Source organism: Homarus americanus, unplaced genomic scaffold (assembly GCF_018991925.1).
Source record: "Homarus americanus isolate GMGI-L3 unplaced genomic scaffold, GMGI_Hamer_2.0 scaffold44693, whole genome shotgun sequence".
Taxonomy (NCBI): Eukaryota; Metazoa; Arthropoda; class Malacostraca; order Decapoda; family Nephropidae; genus Homarus; species Homarus americanus.
Window position 1 is genome coordinate 54408 of NW_024717541.1, and position 22773 is coordinate 77180.

General features: G+C 49.4%; 1 protein-coding gene across 9 annotated transcripts in view; it reads right to left on the reverse strand.

Annotated features, from left to right (window-relative positions):
* The window catches only part of LOC121858914 (ephrin type-A receptor 4-A-like), a 49279-nt gene that overhangs the window by 23975 nt on the left and 2531 nt on the right, over nucleotides 1-22773 (reverse strand). The gene's annotated exons all lie outside the window — the stretch shown is intronic.

Sequence of the window (22773 nt, forward strand, 5' to 3'; positions counted from 1 at the left end):
GCGGGGAGTCATAGTCTGGAGGCGGGGAAGGAACGTCTGGCAGTGGTGGGTAGAGGGAAATATTCAAGAGGTTCCTGAACGTGTGTATAAACTAGAGACTTATTCAATAAAATTGTCACGCAAGTTTCCACTAATTCAACACCTACATAATTACAATACAGGTATACAGGCAATAACAAAGTGTAAATCGTTTCAACCAAGGATATTACCCCTGATAAGAGAGATAACAGGAGTCTTAGGATGTTGTGGGGAAGACAAACACGTCCCTAAGAAGATATCGTGTAGGTAACTTGGAGTGAATGGAGTATATCTTGTGGAGAAGACGAGGAGGTGGAGGAGGAGGGCACACACAGAGCTCTCTGGTGGCGTGACAGGGCTCAGGTCACATAAATATAAACATTGGGCAATACAACGCACGAAGGAAGACTCGCTCGCCAGTGACCTCACCCCACACCTGGAGAGAGAGAGAGAGAGAGAGAGAGAGAGAGAGAGAGAGAGAGAGAGAGAGAGAGAGAGAGAGAGAGAGAGAGAGAGAGAGAGAGAGAGCCAATATGACAAAATCGGATAAAAAAACCCACACAGCCACACTGACAAATCGTGGAAGGCAGAAATTAGCAGGCCACGTTCGGGATTGTGGGCGCATGGTTCAGCTTTGATCAGTTCTACACACGGAAGCAGCCACGTTGAATCAAAACCTAATTCACCCCAAATTGAGGTTAGTGAATCAAACTAAATTGTAATTATAGTGTGGAACTGTCGTAAAGCGGGAACTGTGGGGAGATGAGGAAGAAAGCGGAAGAGGAGGGGGAGGAGGTGAGGAGAAGAGGAGGAGGATGAGGTAGAAGAAAAAGAGTAGGGAGAGGAGACGGAGAAGAGCTAGAGACACAGGACGGAGAAGGAAAATTCAAAAGATGGAAAAACCTTCCGTTTCTCCCCTCTCTTACCCATTCCCAACCAAAACAACTCCTCCATCCCCCAGATCCCTCCCTACTCCTTCCCGCCTCCACCACAACCCTCCATCCTCCCTCTCTTCCACCCACCCACCCAACCCCCTCTCTACAACCACACCCCCTCCCTCCTCTCTCTCTCTTACATCATTACTTACACATCTCCACCTAATGCTTATAATACCAATATCTTTAATTTATGTGTGTGTGTGTGTGTGTGTGTGTGTGTGTGTGTGTGTGTGTGTGTGTGTGTGTGTGTGTGTGCTGTTGTGAAGTCAGTGAGGTGAGGGAGCGGTGGCCTGGTGGACGGTCGGGACCCCCAGCTGCTCCACAAACCCCCTGACAAGACGCACCAAGATTCGGCCTCACCTTTGATCTCCTCTCACGTAAATATAAAATAATATGAGGGATTTTTAAGCGGGTATATCCGAGGCTTAGTCTCTTGTTAGGAAGACGCCCGGCTGCTGCTGCTGCTCCTTCTCGTAACCAAGACTCTAAACAAAAGCCCCGGCGGATATTACCAAACGAGTAATAATAAAAGTAAAAAAAAAAAAAGATGGCACCTTTATGATACGCTGTCATGCCCAAACGACCATTAAATATTCAGACAAGCAAAACAACGAATCGCCTCATGAGGAAGAGTTCTATTGGCCATATCAATTATGTATATGTAACGGAGGTCTTGTTGCAGCGATACCGACCCGTGTACACCAGAGGGAAAAGACGAAGGCGAAGAAGAAGAAAATACTTAGCCTGAGTATATTTTAGAGGTTTTGTGATACACCGCCGCCAATTTCACACTCTCCTCCTTCCTTTATCACTCCTCATTCCTTCCTTATCACTCCTCCTTCCTTCTCTATCACTCCTCCCTCTTTCCTTATCACCCCTCCTTCCTTTCTTCCTTATCCCCCTCCCTCGTTTCTTCCCTATCACTCCCCCTTCCTTATCATTCCTACCTCCCTCCTTTCCTCTCACTTTTCCCTCCTTCCTTATCACAGCTTTACCCCACTGTACGACAACTTTACCTCACTGTACGACAACTTTACCTCACTGTACGACACTTTACCTCACCGGACGACAACTTTACCCCACTTTACGACTGTACGACAACACCTCACTTTACCCCACTGTACGACAACTTTACCTCACCGGACAACAACTTTACCCCACTGTACGACAACTTTACCTCACCGGACAACAACTTTACCCCACTATACGACAACTTATCCTCACTATACGACAGACAACTTCTCCTCGCTGAGTCGTGAGAGCAAAATAAGCAGGCGGTGAATTTTCCCATCACGTTAGAAGCAAAAATCCCGAGCACATGAACTGCTAGAGGATAGGAAAAAAAAAAAAACATGATTATACCGGAGAAAACCCCAGACTTGGAGTACGAAAAGAAGGAAAATAAAACCCTTGATAAAACAGAGGAAAATGTAATAATAATTGAGGAGGTACAGGCAGACAGAGGGAAGGCGGAGGGAAGAAGGAGGGAAGAAGGAGGGAAGAAGGAGGGAGGAAGATGGATGGGGCGGAACTCTCGACTCTTATATATGAATTCAGAGTCTCAAAACACCAGGTTATTTTTATTTATTTATTTTTTTCTCTCGTAAACTCCGGGTGAGGGAGACGTTCTTGAGGTGTTCGTTTGGAGGTATGGCTTTAAAGATGGCCGTCAATGTGGCTTGAGACTTTATCAAGGCTTGGGTCAAGGGTTTTGTTATATCCTGTTAGGAGAAAAAAATTAAGAACGAGAGAGAGATATATATATATATATATATATATATATATATATATATATATATATATATATAGAGAGAGAGAGAGAGAGAGAGAGAGAGAGATACACACCTCCCTCTTTCCCACCACTTAATTACGCAAAAATAAGTGAACTAAGAACCTAGATAACAAAACAGAAGTAGGAGTAGAGAGGATAAAAGAGGTGGTAGAGGGAGTAAAGATAAAGATAAACGAGGAAGAAGGAGGGAGGGAGGGAGGGAGGGAGGGAGGGAGGGCTGCTGAAGTCCATCACGAGTTTCTTTACTTAAACACTTGATCGCCGTCATTAGCAACGCTCCGCTGAAGTCCATCACGAGTTTCTTTACTTAAACACTTGATCGCCGTCATTAGCAACGCTCCGCTGATTCTCCCTCTCCCCTCCCTCTCTCCCTCTCCCTCTCTCCTTCCCTCTTCGTGGTACCTTCTTCTCCTCCTTCCTCTTCTTTCTTCTTCTTCTTAGCCTCCTCCTCTTCCCTCTCATGGTACTTTCTTCTCTTCCTCCTCCTTTTTTCTTGTGGTACCCATTTTCCTTGGTATTACAGCCTCCTCCTCCTCCTCCCCCTCTCTTCCTTCCTTCTAGCTCCTCCTCCTCTTTCTTCTTCTTCTTCTCCCTGACCTTACCTCATCATACCTTCCCCCCCTTGTCACTCTCCCCTCCCCTACCTTACCACCCCCTTCACCTGCCCTCCCTTGTCATTCTCCCCCTCACCATCCCTCACCTGTCATTCTCCCTCACCTCCTCCACTCTCCTCTCTCCTCCCTCACCACACCTCTCCTCACCTGTCACTCTCCCTTACCTAACCTCCCTTACCACTCCCCTCACCTGTCACTCTCCCCTCACCTGCCACTCTTCCCAACATGCTTGCTTCTTCCACCCCCCTCCCCCCCCCAACCCACATCCAAGCATAGGGTCATGGGTTTTTTATTAATAACTGAATGGTGGAACTTGGGGGGGGACTACGGTAGTACTGGAAGTATGAGTGTGCTGTGGCCATGGGTTTATTGTGGCCACTGGTATACTGTGGCCATGGGTTTATTGTGGCCACTGGTATACTGTGGTCATGGGTGTACTGTGGTGTTGGCACGGCCGATACCCTCCCTCCCTCCCTGCTGTTCCTTCACGTCAGGCAACCTGTCTCTCGGTCATCTCACAATTACGCTCTTAACTTCATTGCAACTCATTTAACTAATTGCTCAAACTTTTAGAACTGCTAAACCTAATTGCATTCCCGTCCTTTTCCCGGCCGACGTCACGGTGATATTCGGGTTTAGGTGCGTGTGTGTGCGTGTGCGTGTGTGTGTGTGTCCGGTAGTGGCAAGACACCCAGGCCACGGTGAATGACACGGCTGGGATATTCTCAGTGATCCCAAGGTTATATTTTTTTTCCCCGAAGTGAGTTTTTTTAAGACGTGAACATTGTACAGGTGGATTCTCGGAGCGTCTAGGTAGCCTTTTCTCTTACGTTGTGTGTGTGTGTGTGTGTGTGTGTATGTGTGTGTATGTGTGTGTGTGCGTGCAAGCATGTGCGTGTACCCCCTGGTAACAGCCTTCTCCCCTCACTAATCTCCCTCTGGTGTGTCTGTCCCCTCCCTTCCTCCCCCTTCACCCCCGCTGATTCTCCTTGTCGTTCCTCCCTCTCCTTATCCTCCTCCTACGGGCCCTTGACTCCCTCCCCCCTAATGATCACCCTTCTTGTTACTGTGCTTGTTATCCCTCTAACTACCTCTCCCCTCGTTCCCTCCACCCCCTCTCGTTTCGCCCCCTCGTTCACTCGCCATCACAGTTCCCCCATCGTTTGACAAATAGAGAAATGGCGGTAATGATGAAGGTGTCTAGGGGTCACCGCAATACACACAAGGGACTTTCTCTCTCTTTTTCTCTCTCTTCTTCTCTTTCTCTCTCGTCTTCTCTTTTCTTCCCTCTTTATCTAATTCATCAATCTTGAACATACTATCTCCCTTCGTAAACATTACCTATTCTGTCTCCCTTCCTTCAAACACCCTATCCTCCCTGCTTCACTCCCTGAACATTTTCTTCCCTCGTTCCCTTCGTAAACACCCCCTATTCTTCCTCTTTCTCTCTCTCCCTTTTATTCGTCTCCTTTGCGTCCCTGTGTCCCCTCCCTCGCCTTGGTCTCTGGCTGATAACACAAACGGTGCCAATTACACTCCCAAAGTTAAATTACGGTGTGTGTGTGTGTGTGTGTGTGTGTGTGTGTCCCCGGCCACTACCTCCTCCTCTTCCTCTCACAGCCCTCCCTCGCGCCTCATCTCCTCCTTTTCCCCTCCTCTTCCCCTCCCTCACCACCATCTCCTCTTCCCCCCCTCCCTTCTCCTACCATCATCACCTTCTCTCCTCGCCCTCCCTCACCATCACCTCCTTGTCTCTCACCATCGTCTCCTACTCTCCCTCACCATCACATAGTTTAATGGCGTCATGTGGAAGAGATAAAGACACAACATAGGCAGACGACGATGCGCCATAACCCGCGAGAGGCATGACTCCCGATCCATTACCATTAAAGCGCCATACAGACGCCAACGCCACTGAAATTATACGCTCAAATTTATGCAGTTACGCAGTTAATCTACGTTATTACGGCCAGAGCGGTGAACCCCGTGGTCTCCCCCCATCCCCCCCGGCAATCTGGTGTAGAGTGCCAGGGAGTTGATGGCGATAAGTGCCACGGGACAACACAGATACGAGAGAGAGAGAGAGAGAGAGAGAGAGAGAGAGAGAGAGAGAGAGTGTATCACCTCTACCATCAGACAGTGGCGTTGTGTGAGGTCCTCCTTCACCACATATTTGCCTATCACGAGAGGGATCTACCGGACCAGAGACACATATGCCCCCACACTGCCCCGTCGACGACCCCCACACTGCCTCGTCGATGACCCCCACACTGCCCCGTCGATGACCCCCACACTGCCCTTTACTGCCATATTCTATTTCTTCACTTTATTCATGAACAAATCTTCTTCATTTTTAAAACCTTCTTATGTCTCTACAACACCACATTGCAGACTTTCACCAGAGTACACGTCCCCACCACTAGAGTACGTCACCACCACTAGAGTACAGGTCACCACCACTAGAGCCCACGTCACCACCACTAGAGCCAACGTCATCACCACTAGAGCCCACGTCATCACCACTAGAGCCCACGTCACCACCACTAGAGTACAGGTCACCACCACTAGAGTACACGTCACCACCACCACAGGGATCTGAAGGGTTGGCAGCAGGTACTCATAGGAAGGAGGCGGTCTTTCTTACTGGCAGGTCGAGGAAGGTCAAGTTACTTAGTGATGATGACCTGTGATACGGCCCACCACACACAAGCCTGCCCAGGACCTGCACCACCACGACGGTCCTTTGGTTTGATGGGGCAAGAGACGGGGCGGGTGACGGGGTAAGAGACGGAGCGGGAGACGGGACGGGGTACAGTGGAGAAGAGACAAGAAGGGTCAATAGTGATGTAGTAAGAGGAATGATTTCTCTCTTCATCTCATTTCCTTCCTTCTTTCCTTCCTTCCTTCTCTTACTTCATGTTTCATCACCATTACCAATACCATCATCGCCCATTAGTTACTACTCATAACTACCATTACCTCCAGTCCACCATTATCACTACCATCACCTCCCACGAACCATCACCCACCACTACTTCCCAAACCTACCACCATCACCTCCCACCACTACCACCATCACCACCCACGAACCACAACCCACCACTACTACCACCAACGCCACTACTACTACTACAACTACTACCATCACCGCCACTACAACTACTACCACCACCTCCCACCACTACCCTAGCCTTATCCAACGAACATCACAAACGGGTCTAATTTTTGTTTCTCTGCCGGACTAAGTTTGTGAAGCTTCCACTACTATCGCCCGCCACATCGGTAACACAAGGCGGGGCGCAGTGTGTTTAGGTGTAGTGGAAGTTACCCACTAACAGCACGACACACACGCTCTCTCTCTCTCTTCTCTCTCTCTCTCTCTCTCTCTGTGTGTGTGTGTGTGTGTGTGTGTGTGTGTGTGTGTGTGTGTGTGTGTGTGTTCCAACCAGGCAACGTCGACGAATGTACTGAAATTTACCTACGAAACAAATGTGTAGTAAGGAAAGGGAAGCAAAATTATGAGAGGAGAGATATCAGGGACTTTCCAGTTCCTCCGACAGCTTCAGCACGTCGGGTAGCCTTGACTGTACTCTCACTGTACTGGCGGTGGAAGGGGAGACGGGAGAAGGGCCAGGTGGAAAAGGAGACGGGAGGAGGGGCAGGTGGAAGAGGAGACGGGAGGAGGGGCAGGTGGTGATGGTGGTTTGGAGGGGCAGGAGGCCTTCACACAGTAGACTCGTCTCTCATTATCTGTCTCATTAATACTTCACGACGGACCCCACCCGCCCGCCTGACAGGTGCCCTACCCATATCCTAACTCCCTTAAAAGACCACTGCTCTTACACCCTTCGACCCACGCCCCTTTACCCCTCAGCCCACGCCCCTTCACCCCTCAGCCCATGCTCCTTCACTCCTCGACAGGCGTTCTTACACCGCTCGACCCACGCCCCTTCACTACTCTACCCACGCCTCTAACATCCCTCAACCCATGCCCCTAACACCTCTCCTTAGATGCCCCCCCCCCAACACTTTCTTCTTCTTTTACCTATTCCTTCTGTTCTTCTACCTCTTCCTCTTCTTCTTCTACCTATTCCTCCTCTTCTTCTACCTCGTCCTTGTCCTCCTCTTCCACCTCCTCCCGGCAGATACAGGGGTGGGCCAGGTAGGACTCCAGTAGCCTGTCCTTCATTATTCGTCTCATTAACCTGTAGTGATGGCCTGGGTCACCTCCATCCTAAGCAGGCTGCCTCAGCTCTTCTCTCCCTTCCTCTCCTCCCTATCATTCTTCCTTCTCGCTTCTTCCTTGTTCTTCTAATCATCCTTCATCCCCCCCCTTCTCATCCTCTCTTGTAGTGTTCGATCCTGTTGTTGTAAATTTTTCTTGTATTTTGGGAGAAGATTTTTTGTTGTTAAAGGTGTTTAGTTGTTTTTAATGGTGTTCTTGTTGTTTCAATGGTGTTTTGTTGTTTTTAATGTTGTTTTGTTGTTTTAAATTATGTTTTTGTTGATTTTAATGGTGTTTTTGCTATTTTTAATGGTGTTCTTGTTGATTTTAATGGTGTTTTTTATTTTAATGTCATTTTTTCGAATTTCACGGAGGTCGTTGCTTTGTATAGTCCAAATTTCCTCTCCATTGCTTGCTTCTCCCTCCCCCACCACCTTCACCCCTCCAATGTGACGCGGGCACCGCTTTATGGCACCGGCAGTCCACAATATGCGTCATTATTTACACTAAAACTGTCACAGCGTCGCGATAAATCTTAAAACTATTGCTATATCAGTGTACCGACTCTCCCCCTCTCTACCTACCAACTCACTGCCCGCCTTCGACTCATTCATGCTACGACACCACCCGAACCGACAAAACCCGACATGACACAAGATGCACCGACATGACACGAGATAACCCGACACGAGCCGATCCATCCCGATCTTGATATAATCACTGATAACAAACATCAACATTATTGCAAAGCCAGCTGACTGGAGAACAACAACAACACCAACAATAAGTCAGATGATATACTGACTGGTTCGTAAGAATGACTGTAACTTAACACCAGTCGAACATTCTATTTTCTATCAGCCAGTCACGCCATCTGGAGTGTAACTGAAGGTGAGTGTGTAGCTCAGGTGAGGATACTGACAAGTGTGTTCTGTCCTTCACGCCAGCCAGGTAGGACAGAGGTGAAGTAGGACAGGTGAGGTGGGACAGAGGTGTGGTTTCCCTCGCCGTCCAACACCTGTCTCATCCACCACCTCGCCTAGGGGTCGCCATTTTCAGCTCACAAGACAAATTGATATTTTTTTTTACTGATTACTAAGACAAATGGCGTCGAGGTATGTGTGAAGTGCCCACCGCTCATTCATCCATCACTTGTCTCCGTAAGTAAGTAAGTAAGTAAGTATCCTACACAATTTCTCAGTTTATCACTTACTTAAATTACTTTTTAAACTTGTCTTTATAATCCTTGTGTGTATGTAAGTATGTAAGTTCCCAGATCATTCCTTACTTAAATCACTTGTCATAACTCTTCGTCATCATCTTGTAAGTGTGTAAGTATTTGGCATCTTACTTATGAACAAATATAAGTCATCCATTAAAATTTCGAGGTGTGTGGGGAGGTGCCGGGGAGGTGTGTGGTGGTGGGGAGGTGCCGGGGAGGTGTGTGGTGGGGAGGTGCCGGGGAGGTGTGTGGTGGTGGGGAGGTGCCGGGGAGGTGTGTGGTGGGGGTGGGGGAGGTGCCTCAGGTGTGTGTCGGGGGCAACTAACTCTCATTACACACACTAAATTAACCTTCATTAGTGTCCTGGGCATCATTACCTGAGGAGGCAGACATCACCAACATAGGCGGCACCGGTAGCTGTACAGTACACCTTCCATTAACTGTTAGCAGCAACGGAATACGTACTAACAGTAACAAAAATAAAAGTATCAAAGGCAGCACCACACATAACAGAGAGGTTAACAGAAGCAACGGTACCAACAGCAGCACCAGAAGCATCAGCACCAGAAGCATCAGCACTCTTGTAGCCTGAACGTCAAGCTCCCCCACACAAGCAGCAACAGGCAGGCACACCACTACCCCGGGTGCACCGCCTCACACACCATCTATTAGAAGGTGCGACACTACCACCGTGTTATTATGATCCACGGTGTAATGTTATCCATCATCATTACGGACCACACACCCTCCACCCACCTCTCACTCTCCCCCTCCACCCACCTCTCACACTCCCCCTCCACCCACCTCTCACACTTCCCCTCCACCCACCTCTCACACTTCCCCTACACCCACCTCTCACACTCCCCCTCCATCCACCTCTCACACTCCCCCTCTCACATCCCCATCCACCCAACTCTCACACTCTCCCCAACACCACAAAATTAACCTCAACCTCACACCCTGAAACCTGAGGGCAGCCCCCAGAAGCCTCAAGATAGCCTTTCCCTCCAAAAGACCTCAGCCTCCACACCTCAGGAATGCTACTACTTGATGCCGTAGCTGCTTTTTCCCATCGCCCTTTTCTCCTTTTTTTTGTTGATGTTTCTAATCCTCTCTGGGACGTCAGGCGCTGCAGGAGGCGAGGGTGGAGCAGTGAGGCCCTATGATGGGTTGGTCGTCCACTACAGCATTCTTGTCGCGGTCATAAAACAGAAGAAGAGCGGCCAGTGTCATCCGGGTGGTGGTGGTGAAGAAGGCGTCGTAGGTTAATACACATCCAACTGCTGTATGTTTCCGGGTGGCAGACAGCTTACCCTCACGTATCCGATCACAGCTGACACCCACCCACCAAGCACGGTCACCACACGGTCACTCTCCGGTCACCACACGGTCACTCTCCGGTCACCACACGGTCACTCTCCGGTCACCACACGGTCACTCTCCGGTCACCACACGGTCACTCTCCGGTCACCACGGTCACTCTCGGTCACCACACGGTTACTCTCCGGTCATCCACGGTCACTCTTCGGTCACCACACGGTCACTCTCCGGTCACCACACGGTCACTCTCCGGTCACCACATATTTTGAACCATAATTTAATAGACTAATCATAATACCAGATCAGCTCCATCACCACATCCACGCCCGTAACTAGGCCTATGACTATATTCACGCCTACAATACGCCTACGCCCATAACCACGCCCATAAATAGGCCTACATCCATACTGATACCTGTAAATAAGCCCATGCCTTCACCCACGCCCAAGGTCCTATCCAAACCATGGCCAAACCCACACCAGTTCTATCTTAAATAAAAACAAGGATAATAATAATAATAATAATAATAATAATATGATGATGATGATGATGATGATGATGATGATGATGATGATAATTCAGTCTACATCTTTGTTATCTCTTCGGCTTTTTGGAGACACTGTGTGCATATGTATACCTACTCGTGTATACCGTGTGTGTGTGTGTGTGTGTGTGTGTGTGTGTGTGTGTCCTCCTAGCCATCATCATCATAGCAACGACCTCTCTTTGCCACTATCCTCCTAGCCACCACCTCTCCTAGCCACTACCTTCTCTAGCCACCACCCCTCCTAGCCACCACCCTCCCTAGCCACCACCCCTCCTAGCCACCGCCTCTCCTAGCCACCACCTCTCCTAGCCACCACCCTCTCCTAGCCACCACCCTCTCCTAGCCACTACCCTCTCCTAGCCACCACCCCTCCTAGCCATTACCTCTCCTAGCCACCACCTCTCCAAGCCAACACCCTCTAGCCACCACTCTCTAGCCACCACCTCTCTAGCCACCGCCTCTCCTAGCCACCACCTCTCCTAGTCACCTCTCCTAGCCACCACCTCTCCTAGCCACCACCTCTCTAGCACCACCCTCTCTAGCCACCTCTCCAAGCCAACACCTCTAGCCACCACCTCTCTAGCCACCACCTCTCTAGCCACCACCTCTCCCTAGCCACCACCCTCTCTAGCCACCTCTCCAAGCCATCACCCCTCCTCTAACACCTCTCTAAGCCACCACCCTCCTAGCCACCACCCTCCTCTCCTAGCCCCTCTCACCTCTCTCTAGCACACCCTCTCCTAGCCACCACCTCTCTAGCCACCACCCCTCCTAGCCACCACCCCTCCTAGCCACCACCTCCTAGCCACCACCCGTACCAAGCCAGGCTGGGGTAATATCACAGAACGGGTTAAGGACATAAAGTAACTAAAGAAATTAAAATCTCATGGTGGCTCCCCTTTCCCTCCTCCTCCGCCTTTCTCCCCTCTCCTCCCCGCCTCCCCTCTCTACTCTTCCCCTCACCCTGGACGTCAGAGGTGAGGTAATAGTGTTTCGTCATAAAATAAATAAATTCAAAATACAAAAACAAAATGTAATATTGGATGGTGGTTGATGGTGGTTGGTGGTTGATGGTGGTTGGATGGTGGTTGATGGTGGTTGGTGGTTGATGGTTGGTGATTGATGGTGGTTTATGGTGGTTGATGGTGGTTGGTGGTGTTCCTGGTTAATAGTGGTTGTGCTGGTGATGGTGAGTGGTGTTGTTGGTAGTCGATTGTGGTTGGTAGGTGACGATGGTCGATGGTGTAGTCAATGGTGGTTGTTGATGATGATGATGATGATGATGATGATGATGATGATGATGATGACGCTAGTTTTAGTGGCGTGAGTAGAGTAAGGAGAGCAGTGAGGGAGTAGTGAGGGAGTAGTGAGGGAGTAGTGAGGGAGAGAAGAGAGGAAACAGGAGCTCACTATCTGTTCAGCATTGAAGTCTCTCTCTCTCTCAGTTCAAATAAAATACATAGAATTAAACTTTCTCAAAGCTTAATATTCCAGCTTAAAAAAATAACAATCACGAACCCACTCAACCACCTCTCCTAAGCTTAAAAAATTCTAGCTAATACGAGAGAGAGAGAGAGAGACTGGTCATAAGCAGCCTATCACTGCTCTAATATTATCAAGACGTCGCCTCCATGGGCCTAACTTAAACCAACCTCAGACTAGAAAAAAAATACAAATACTCATAAAAACCCAAAACATAAACCAGGTGAGAGCGGACCAAATAAAACATTAAAAGATCCATAAATAAACCCGATAAGTTTTTAATGGTAGTGTTACATCGGGTGAGTAAATGAGCGCTAACTCCAATTGAGGCGATAGGGGCGATAATCACCCAGGTAGATAGAGGGCTCGTCGACCTCTCCTAAAGGGTGTGGGATGGCACTATCATGGCCCGTAATCTCGACTATCACCAAACAGGCCCCACATTCATCATTAACCGCAGCTTGATTAATTTATTGACACCTGCGTCCTTTTTCTTATCCCGGGGAACGATATGGGTGAGGAGGGAGGGAGGGAGTGAGAGGAGGGAGGGAGGGAGGAAGGAGAATTGAGGAGGGAGGGAAGAGGAGGTGAGGAAGAGGAAGGAGAAGGGCGAGAATTCGAGAGGAAGGAGGTGAGGAGGGAGGGAGGGTGAGGGAGGAGGGAGGGAGGGAGGAGGGAAGGAGGAGGGAGGGAGGGAGGGAGGGAGAATTGAGGGAGAGGAGGGAGGGAGGAGGGAGGAGGAGGAGGAGGAGGAGGAGGAGGAGTGAGGGAGGGAGGGAGGGAGGAGGGAGGAGGGTGAGGGAGGAGGAGGAGGGAGGTGAGGGAGGAGGGGTGAGGGAGGAGGGAGGGGGAAGGAGGAGGGTGGGGAGGAGGGAGGGTGAGGAGGGAGGGTAAGGTGAGATATGGAAGCGGTTCTGTAGTGAAGCTGAGATGGAAGGATTAAAGAGATAAAGGGGAAGGAGGGAGTGGGGAGGGAGGGGGAGGGGCTGATTATAAGGGTAAGGGGTAAATGGGGGGGGGGAGTACTCGCAGTCATTATTAACAAGCGTTGTATCGTTTTAAATTCAGTGATGGATGATCGATTTAGGGAGAAGACGAAGAAGAAGAAATGGAAGCAACACCCCTGCTACCAGAACCACCACCATCACTCCTACTACCACCATTACCACCATCCCTACCACCACCACCGCTCTCACTACCACATCTAAATTCCTGTGGTGTGGCGAGGAGTGTACGGTAAGACCTCCTCTTTCTTCCCCTTGCTCTCAGCCACCCAACACCCACCCCAAGCCACTCAAACCTATTCCAAGCCACCCAACACCCGTCCCAAGCCACCCAACACCCGTCCCGCCACCCAACACCCGTCCCAAGCCACCCAACACCCGTCCCGCCACCCACCATCCGATCATGTTTGTATGCAGGTGCCCCCTCCCGCCCACCGCCACACACCATTCCTCACCCTCCGTACTAAGACCCTCCGTACTACATCTTCCCAGCTACTGCCACACACTGCCACCACACACAGTGCCACAATCACCAAACTCTACCACCACTACCACACACAGAGACACACATAGCGCCAACACACACACACACACACATACGACCATTACTTACACAAACTACTACTACTACCACTAAATAATGTCGTATATTCTACATGACAAGAACTAAAATGCTCTTTTTAGACAATGTTCCTGATGCTTGTGTCTGTATAAAGAAATAACTACATATATGAGTACATGAATATGAAGGCACTTGTGTATGTGTTTGTACCTGTTAGCACATATGAATGAAGGAACAACCATGTGTATATGTATCTATCTGTCAGCTGAAGCATTCACAGTGCACACCAACCCAATCACTGGCACGGTGGTGGGGCAGTGGTGGAGAGTGTGGGTATGTGGAGGAGAGACTTGTGGAGCAAAAGTGGATGGTTTAAGAGCGGCTGTGGATTTGTGGAAGGGGTGGGAGAGAGACGATCCTAATCCATCATAGGGCTTAGGGGGGGGGGAGGGGACACGGGTGGGTGGGTGACTGCAACAGTGGAGAGAGAGAGAGAGAGAGAGAGAGAGAGAGGCTTAGCCATCCCGTATTCGCCGAGGTTCGTCACTGCCCCCGATACCATCTTGCCTCGCCATAATATTGTGTCATAAAAATCAAGGGCGAGCTACCAGAGGACCGGGGACCTGCCGCTAGGGTCTCCCTCCATTTGTCTCTGACACAACACCACGTTATTGCAGTCGCTCAGCATTCCTCCACCTGCCCACCCGTTCCTCACCCACCCATCTCCCTCCCTCCCTCCCTCCCTTCCTTCCCTTCCTCCCTTCCTCCCTCCCTCTACCTCGGGTCCTTAACTCCCTCACTCCCCATAGTTAAGTCCATCATCTCCCTGTCTAGCACCCTTCAGCCAGGTCCCCCTCTTTGTCTCGCTCCCTTCAACTAGTTCTTCTTCCTGTTCTAATACACTGAATCCATGTCCTACTCCTCCTCCCCCGCAGTATAACACAAGTACATTCTGGCTTTATCGGTAAACATTAAGCTGCGAATTAACATGGGAAAGGCATCACCTGTGGCACTAAACAATGAGGCACTGTGGCACTCTGACTATAAGGCACTCAGACGAACCCTGTTGGTGCCTGTGTAGCACTCTGGGTATTATCTATTCTCAAGCTGTGGCACTGATCTTATGGCATTCTGAAGGACCTTATTAAGATCTCTGTGTGGCACGGGGAGAATGTGGCACTGTCATGGAGGCACTGGCGAATGTGTTCCCTGTGTGGTCCTGCCAACACACGTCCTGTGAAGCTGCTGTTGGCCCCCCGGTGAAGGACCTACGTGAGATCCTACCATTTATGTATAGTGTGGGCAGCCGTGGGGTCCTGATCTGCCTCCCAATGACGGGACACACACACACACACACACACACGTAGACATTCAAAGATGACGTGCACACATTCTCTCCCCCTCAACGCCCCTCTGCACGAGACAGTGATACAACCTCTACATTCTCAGCTCTTGGGAGAAAAAGCGTCTTGGGATATGGAATGACGGGTCAAGTCAGGACGATAGATGAGACCCGGGCGATAAATTAGACCAGACGATAGATCAGGGTAAGATAAGAGTTTAGGACCAGACGGTAGTTTAGGGCCAGGCGATAGTTTAGGGCCACGCGATAGTTTAGGGCCAGGCGATAGTTTAACGCCAGGCAATAGATGTTAGGAGGAGGACATATGAGAGGTGAGCATAGCGGGGGAGGGAGAGGAGACAAGCTCATAATATTTTAGTTTAACAAATTTATTGACAAAGCTTGGAGCACAGTTCAGTCAGGTCTTGACACTGAGGGTGGTATCACTTCTCACTGCCACGCAAGACAGAGGTTCATACACAAAGAAATACATCATATTCATTAACAATATATATATATATATATATATATATATATATATATATATATATATATATATATATATATATATATATATATATATATATATATATATATATATATGATCCACTGCCGCACGCGCGCGCACACACCAACACACACACAGAGCAGCAGGTAAGGAGGAAGAGCATATAGGTGAGGCAAGAAAGGAGGCAAACAGGAGAGGGAAGAAGAGGCAAGGAAGAGGTAAAAGAAGAAAGGGGTAAAGAAGAGGGAACACACAGGGAAAGGGCAATGAGAAGGAACAAAGGAGAAGTTGATAGTAAGAGAAACAAGGAAGAGAGACATCGAGGAGAGAAAAAGCAGAAGGAGCAAAGAAGAGACAATGAAAGGGCAAGGAAGAGAAGGCAAGCAATGGGAATACGGAGGAAGAGCAGTGAGGAGCGGGCAAGAACGGGGGCAAGAAGGAGAGACAAGAACGGGGCAAGGAGGAAGAGTAGGGGTAAGAAGAGTGGACAAGAGAAGGGCAAGGAGAAGGGGCAATGAGGAAGGGAGGAAGAACAGGGCAAGGAGGAAGAGTAGGGGTAGGGAGAGTGGACAAGAAAGGGGCAAGAAGGAGGGGTAAGCAGGGCAGGCGGCACGCACCTTCTCCTCAGTGCGATTTAACGCCCGGCTCATCTTAATTATTTACGTCCGCTTTATGCAAATGACCACGTGGCGTGCAGGTCCCCACGCCCGCGACCTCACACCGCCCACGCCTTACATCTCTCACGCCTGCAACTCGCATCACCCACGTCCGAGTCGCCTTTACCCTCGCCCTCACACTCGCCCTTACCCATGTCCTCCTTCCTTCCTCCTTTTCTTCCATGCCTCCCTCCTTCTTTTCCTCCCCCCCCCCACGCCCTCTCCTCACCCATCCCGCCCCTTCTACTCGTCGCCCTACACTTCACACCTCGCCCGCACTTAACTCCACCCAACACAAAAGCCAAGAGGTCATTCATCACGCCCAACCGCCCACAATGAGCACCTCCCCGTGTACTTAGCTCACACTTTTGGTGCCGAAATTAATTGGAAACAATTTTCACAGAGTCAGGCTGGTGTAATGGTGTACTTGACGGTGTCGTGTGAGTGAGGCGTGTCATAACCCTTACACCCTACTACACCCCTACACTCACTCACTCACCCTACACTCACTCACTCACCCTACACCCACTCACTCACCCTACACTCACTCACTCACCCTACACTCACTTATACGACCACACACACACACACACACACACACACACACAACTATCTGTATACAAATCACCTTTCGTTGAGGACAGCGAGTGTGTGATACAGTGTGACAGCGAGTGTGTGTGACGGCGATTGTGTGTGTGACGGCGAATATAAGTCAGCGAGTATGTTACGGCAAGTGCTGACACAACTTCAGCCTCTTGAATCAAAACAAACACTCCCTCGTGTTGAGTCGCGTTAACGAGCGAAAGTCCTTAACACTCCACCTGTCAAAAATATAAACAACATGACACGGAAAAAAATAGCAAAAATAGCCACTAACGCTCAAGAACTCAGATACGCAATACGCTTCACTTTTTTTTTGTATCGTTGACTGTAGGAGAATTTGGCTATAACAATTCACTAGGACCATTACGAAGACTACAGTACAGGATAGACAACACACTTGACCTTATGAGTATCAATTTCGTTTTGTTGACATCAGGATTACAAGTACAGCGGTAAGTGCTATCATTGAGCGTAAAAATAATTCAATGTATGTTTTTTTTTCTCGCTAGATTAATCCTTTTAGAGACTTTTTTTAACCCCAGGTATTGTACAGTAGGTTGGGTCTCACACACACACACACACACACACACACGACAATAGCGCCGGATTACAGAGGGTACATAAAGGATTACAAGGAGACATGGATTCACTAGAGGTAAACTTACGGGATTACAGTCCGGAACACAGTGGATTACAGGAGGAAGGGATTAGATTACAGGAACAACGTTAAACAATACAGCAGTCATAGGAGTTAATAGCTTGTAGGATTACGTGGATGTCCTACAGATTCATTGGAGGAAGGGAGGAAGGGGGGAGGAACATAAGGGAGAGACTGAAGGGAGGAGGAGGAGGAAGGGTGGGGGGAATTAAAAGGTGCTTGTATTGAGTTATCACGTAAAATGTTGCTGAGTTCCACTACAATAACGCAACACAATTGACACTCCTCCTCTCCCCCCTCCTCCACAACACACAACGACTTCCTCTTCCCCACCACCCCTCCACAACATAACCCCCACCTCCAACCACCATCACCCCCTCCTCACCATCACCCCTCCTCTCCATCACCCCATCCTCACCATCACCCCCTCCTCACCATCACCCCTCCTCACCCTCATCATCCTCACCCCTCACCATCTCCACCCCCCTCCTCTTAATCACCCCCTCTCCCCATCACCAACACAGCACAACACAAGACTCCCCACCACCACCGCCCTGATAACAGGTTGGCTGCCGACACCTTTAATGAAAGAAAGTGAAGCTGAAGCCATGATAATATCACTACCAACTAGGCAGGCAGAAGGCAGAGAGGGAGGGAGGCAGAGAGAGGGAGGAGGCAGGTGAGAGGGAGGGAGGGAGGCAGGTAGACAGAAGAGCAGGCAGGCAGGTAGAGGCAGGCAGGCAGGCAGGAGGAAGGCAGGTAGAAGAGGAGCGGAGGCAGAGAGGGGGAGGCAGGCAGAGAGGGGAGGGTAAAGGAGGCAGGCAGCGAGGCAGAGGGGGAGGCAGGTAGACAGAAGGCAGGCAGGCAGGTAGAGAGGCAGGCAGGCAGGAAGGCAGGTAGAGAGGCAGGCAGGCAGAGAGGGAGGGTGGCAGAGTGGGAGGCAGGAAGAGAGGGAGGGTGGCAGAGTGGGAGGCAGGAAGAGAGGGGGAGGTATCCGTACTCCACTCTTCCTCTCCACCGACCACCTGTCTACCTGTCTAAATTACTTGGAGTGTAAATGAGAGAGTCCAATGTCTAAATTACTTGCAGTCTAGCGTAGAGAGTCCAAATATACATGTACTCTGAGAACTTGATTACATGTACTCTTAGATCTGTCTCTGAATCACTGAGAAACAACTCGAGTCCTGCTGCAACATTACGTGAGAAATATTTCACAGTCTAATACTTGAGAAACACTTGAATTCCTCTTCAAAAATAACATTGAAAGAACCGCTTTAATGTGGAGAACAATGAACAGTAGAACAGAGAGAGAGAGAGTGTGTGTGTGTGTGTGTGACTCGGGAGGTAAGATAGGTGTTCTCATGGCTTCATAAATACGTCCACTGGTTGATTACAATGATCCCACGTTCCGATTTGTTCCAATAACGCGCCTCTGTGTTCTTTTATCCCGTGTACAGACGTAACTCTTCCACGGAGTCCTCGGTCCTTTTATCTCTGTGTGCGCCAAGTACTTACGAGGAAATATGACTTACTTACAAATTACTTAATGCTTAGATACTTATACGATTTACTTAATACTTAGATACTTACACGACTTTCACATTATACTTACAATATCTTACTGTTTTAAATGAGCAACAAGAAATATTATGACTTACAATACAAATTACTAAAATACGACTTACTTATAACACAAATTACTTAACCATAACTTATCAACATTACAAATTACTTAATACTTTAGGACGTCTTAGTAAATTAAATAGCCAGAGAGGTTGTAACACTGAGGCTGGAATTGAATGAGTTTTTGACTATGCATCTCCTGAACTAATTGAAGCGTGTCTTGTGAGGGTGTGTGGTGTGGAGGGTGGAGGGGGAAGTGTGTGGGGTGAGGGGGGTGGAGTGAGGGGTGTGTGAGGTGAGGGGTGTGGAGTGAGGGGTGTGTGAGGGTGAGGGTGTGGAGGGTGGGGTGTGTAGGATGAGGGGTAGAGGACGTGTGGGGTGAGGGTGTGTGGGGGTGAGGGTGTGTGGGGGTGGGGTGTGAGGGGGGGGGTGTGTGGGGGTGGGGTGTGAGGGGGCAGGGTGTGTGGTGGTGTGTGTAGGGTGAGGGGGGGTGAGGGACGTGGGGGTGAGGGAGTGTGTGTGTGGTGAGGGTGTGTATGGTGGGGATGTGTGGGTGAGGGGTGTGGGGGTGAGGTGTGTGAGGGTGGGTGGGGGTGTGAGGGGTGAGAGGGTAGGGTGTGAGGGGTGGGGGGTGTGAGGGTGAGGGTGTGAGGGTGGGGGGTGTGAGGGGTGAGGTGTGAGGGGGTGAGAGGGTGGGGGTGTGAGGGGGTGAGTGGGGTGGAGGACTAGTACACGGGTGATAAAATTCTGTTTATTGTCTCGAGCTTGGAAATAAAATCCCTCACACGTTAAGAACATCCATAAGTCATGTCAGAAAGGCGGGCAGGTGAATGTGTGTTATGTAGCAGACAGGTGTGTACGTGCTGAGACACAATAAGTGATACGCTTGTACGTGGCGAGCAAATAACACCGTACGTGGCAAGCAAGAAAGAACGCACTGTACATAGCAAGAAAGAAACACCTTACATGGCCGCAAGCAACACTGTACGTAGCGAGTAAACAAAATAAACAACACCGTACGTGGAAAGTAAGAGAGCAACACTGTACGTGGCATGCGAGCAACATTGTACGTGGCAAGCAAGCAACGCAACACCGGACATTAATGACCGGCACATCGGCCCTCTAGCGGACCCGCCGGCAGGACCAGCAACAAGCACACGTCCGTAACCCCACAGATGGCCGCGACTTGGGCTACCGTCACCACCCACCAACCCGTTATCTTACACCAGATGCTCCCTTCACATAATTAAGCTATTTGTCAATATTCTAACTCTTATAACAAACTTCTAAAACAACACCGATACACTAAAAAACAGGATTATACATTAACTCGACAGATGGTTGAGAATATTAACTGATCTCTTCATTATTAACGTCCTAAGATGACTAATCCACTCCAGATAATTCACATAAATTATTCTAATGACTTTAACTAATTAATAACAAATTTCTATGTCCATTTCGATATAATTTTAGAGAAGGTGTTTATTAAGGTGATCGATTAGAGTCAATGAGTTAATTTATCAGGTGAGGTGGAGTACGGACGCGGGGTCGAAGTCATGGCCAGGTGGAGGGTACAGGAGGGCAGGGTGGCTATTGTTATGGTAATGGGCCAAACTGCCACGCTCGCTCCCAACACACGCTCCCACTCCCTCCCTCCCTCCCCCAGAGTATCCACCGCCGGCTGCCATGGTCTCCTACGTCTCCAGTGCCACCCCAGTTAGGATGGAGACCGAGGGAGGAGGTCAAGTGAGGTGCAATGTGGCCGAGGGTTGTTTCCCCAAGCACCAGGGAGGAGACCATCCCATTAGACTCCTCCCCGCCCGTCTCACCTCCCCTTGACCCTGTACCCCTTCCCCCTGGCTTCCTCATGCCGTTCTCCCCCTGCCCTCACCCCCCTCTCCCCGTCACTACCCCAAGTAAAGTCTTCCCCATCATAACTACAGGTAAATCCCCCCTCCTCCTTCCTTAATCACAGGTGTGCCCCTTCGCTCATCCCCCGACAGGTGACCCTCCCCCCCATACACCTGCGCCCATCCATCCACGCACACAAGCACAACCAACAACCTGGGTATGTAAGTAAGTATTAATATTCACTATATATACCCGGACAATCAGCCATGAAGCACCGAGGCGCTCTAACTGCTCTTGATTTGGTTTTTCTTTTGGCTTATTAAACCTTTGAGGGCGATGGTTTAAGCTATCAACCTCCAAGAGTTAATATTCCCGATGCTAATTAAACCAATATCCTTAACTAAACCCACGACCTTAAATAAAAACCATCACCCATAATTAAACCCACGACCTTAAATAAAAACCATCACCCATAATTAAACCCACGACCTTAAATAAAAACCATCACCCTTAATTAAACCATCGACCTTAAATAATGAAACCATCATGCTATAAGTGTTAAACCAAAGCCCTAAGAGTCTTAATCACCTTGTGTCCATAACGAGAAGCTGTACAAACACAACACACACAGACGACACCACAACACACACGTAGATCTCAGCTCATCACGCCTCAACCCACCTTCCTGCACCCACTACCCACCTCCTTGTACCCACCACCCACCTTCATGTACCGTCAACCCACCTACACATCTCTTCCAGTCTTCTCTTATTATCCCACCACTACCACCATCACCACCACCACCACCACCACTACTACCACCGTCACCACCACCACTACTACTACCACCATCACCACCACATAAACGCAAAGAATTTCACTACCACTCGTCTCCTTCCACAAAACCATCTCTCTTTCTCTCTCTCTCTGACCCTCCCTGACATAATTCAGTCGACAGCCACTCACCTCCTCAATGACTCCCTTCCCCCCCTTTCCCCTTCCCCCCTCCTTACATTATTCCTCCTGTATCTCGGTAGTCAATGAACCGATGAAATTCACACAAACAACCAGCTCACTACTCCACTGCTGGCTTGTCAACACGCTGCTGAGACATCATTCATGAGGGCGTGTCCTCCTCTCTCATAGTGTGTAGTATTCCTCACTCACACTCCTCCTCCCTCCTCCTTGTCATGGTAGAGCCCTCCTCCCCCTCCTCTTCCTGGTCCTCCTCCTTGTTATGGTAGAGCTCTTATTCTTCTCCTTCTCCTCCTAGTTCTCTTTCTCCTCCTCTTTCTCAAAGGTAAGATCTGCTCGAGTAAAGGTCAGAGAGTCTGCTGAGGGGAGATGTAACAGCAGGCACAGCACAGGGTGAGTGGTGAGGTGTATAAACTGGGACCATTATGTGTGATGGGTGATCAGTAACTCCCAGGGCCCAGACACTCCCACTGCTACCCCATCACTGCAACACCACTGCTACTACCCCAATCATCACCCCTATCACTATCACCACCACTGCTACTACACCTACTATTACCACTAACCCCACCATCATTATTACCATTCCTACCATTACCATATATACTACTATCATTCTCACCAACCTTTTTATCACCATCCCCACCATCAAAACCACACACGTTACCTTCCCCATCACCACTAACCCCATTCCTCACCATTATCTCCACAACCACAACTAACCCCCATTCCTACTACCATTCCAATCCCTACCACCATTACCAGTGACCCCTTCTGTGTTCATGACCCCACTACCTGTGCTAGGCTTTAAAACAACACGATCTTTTCT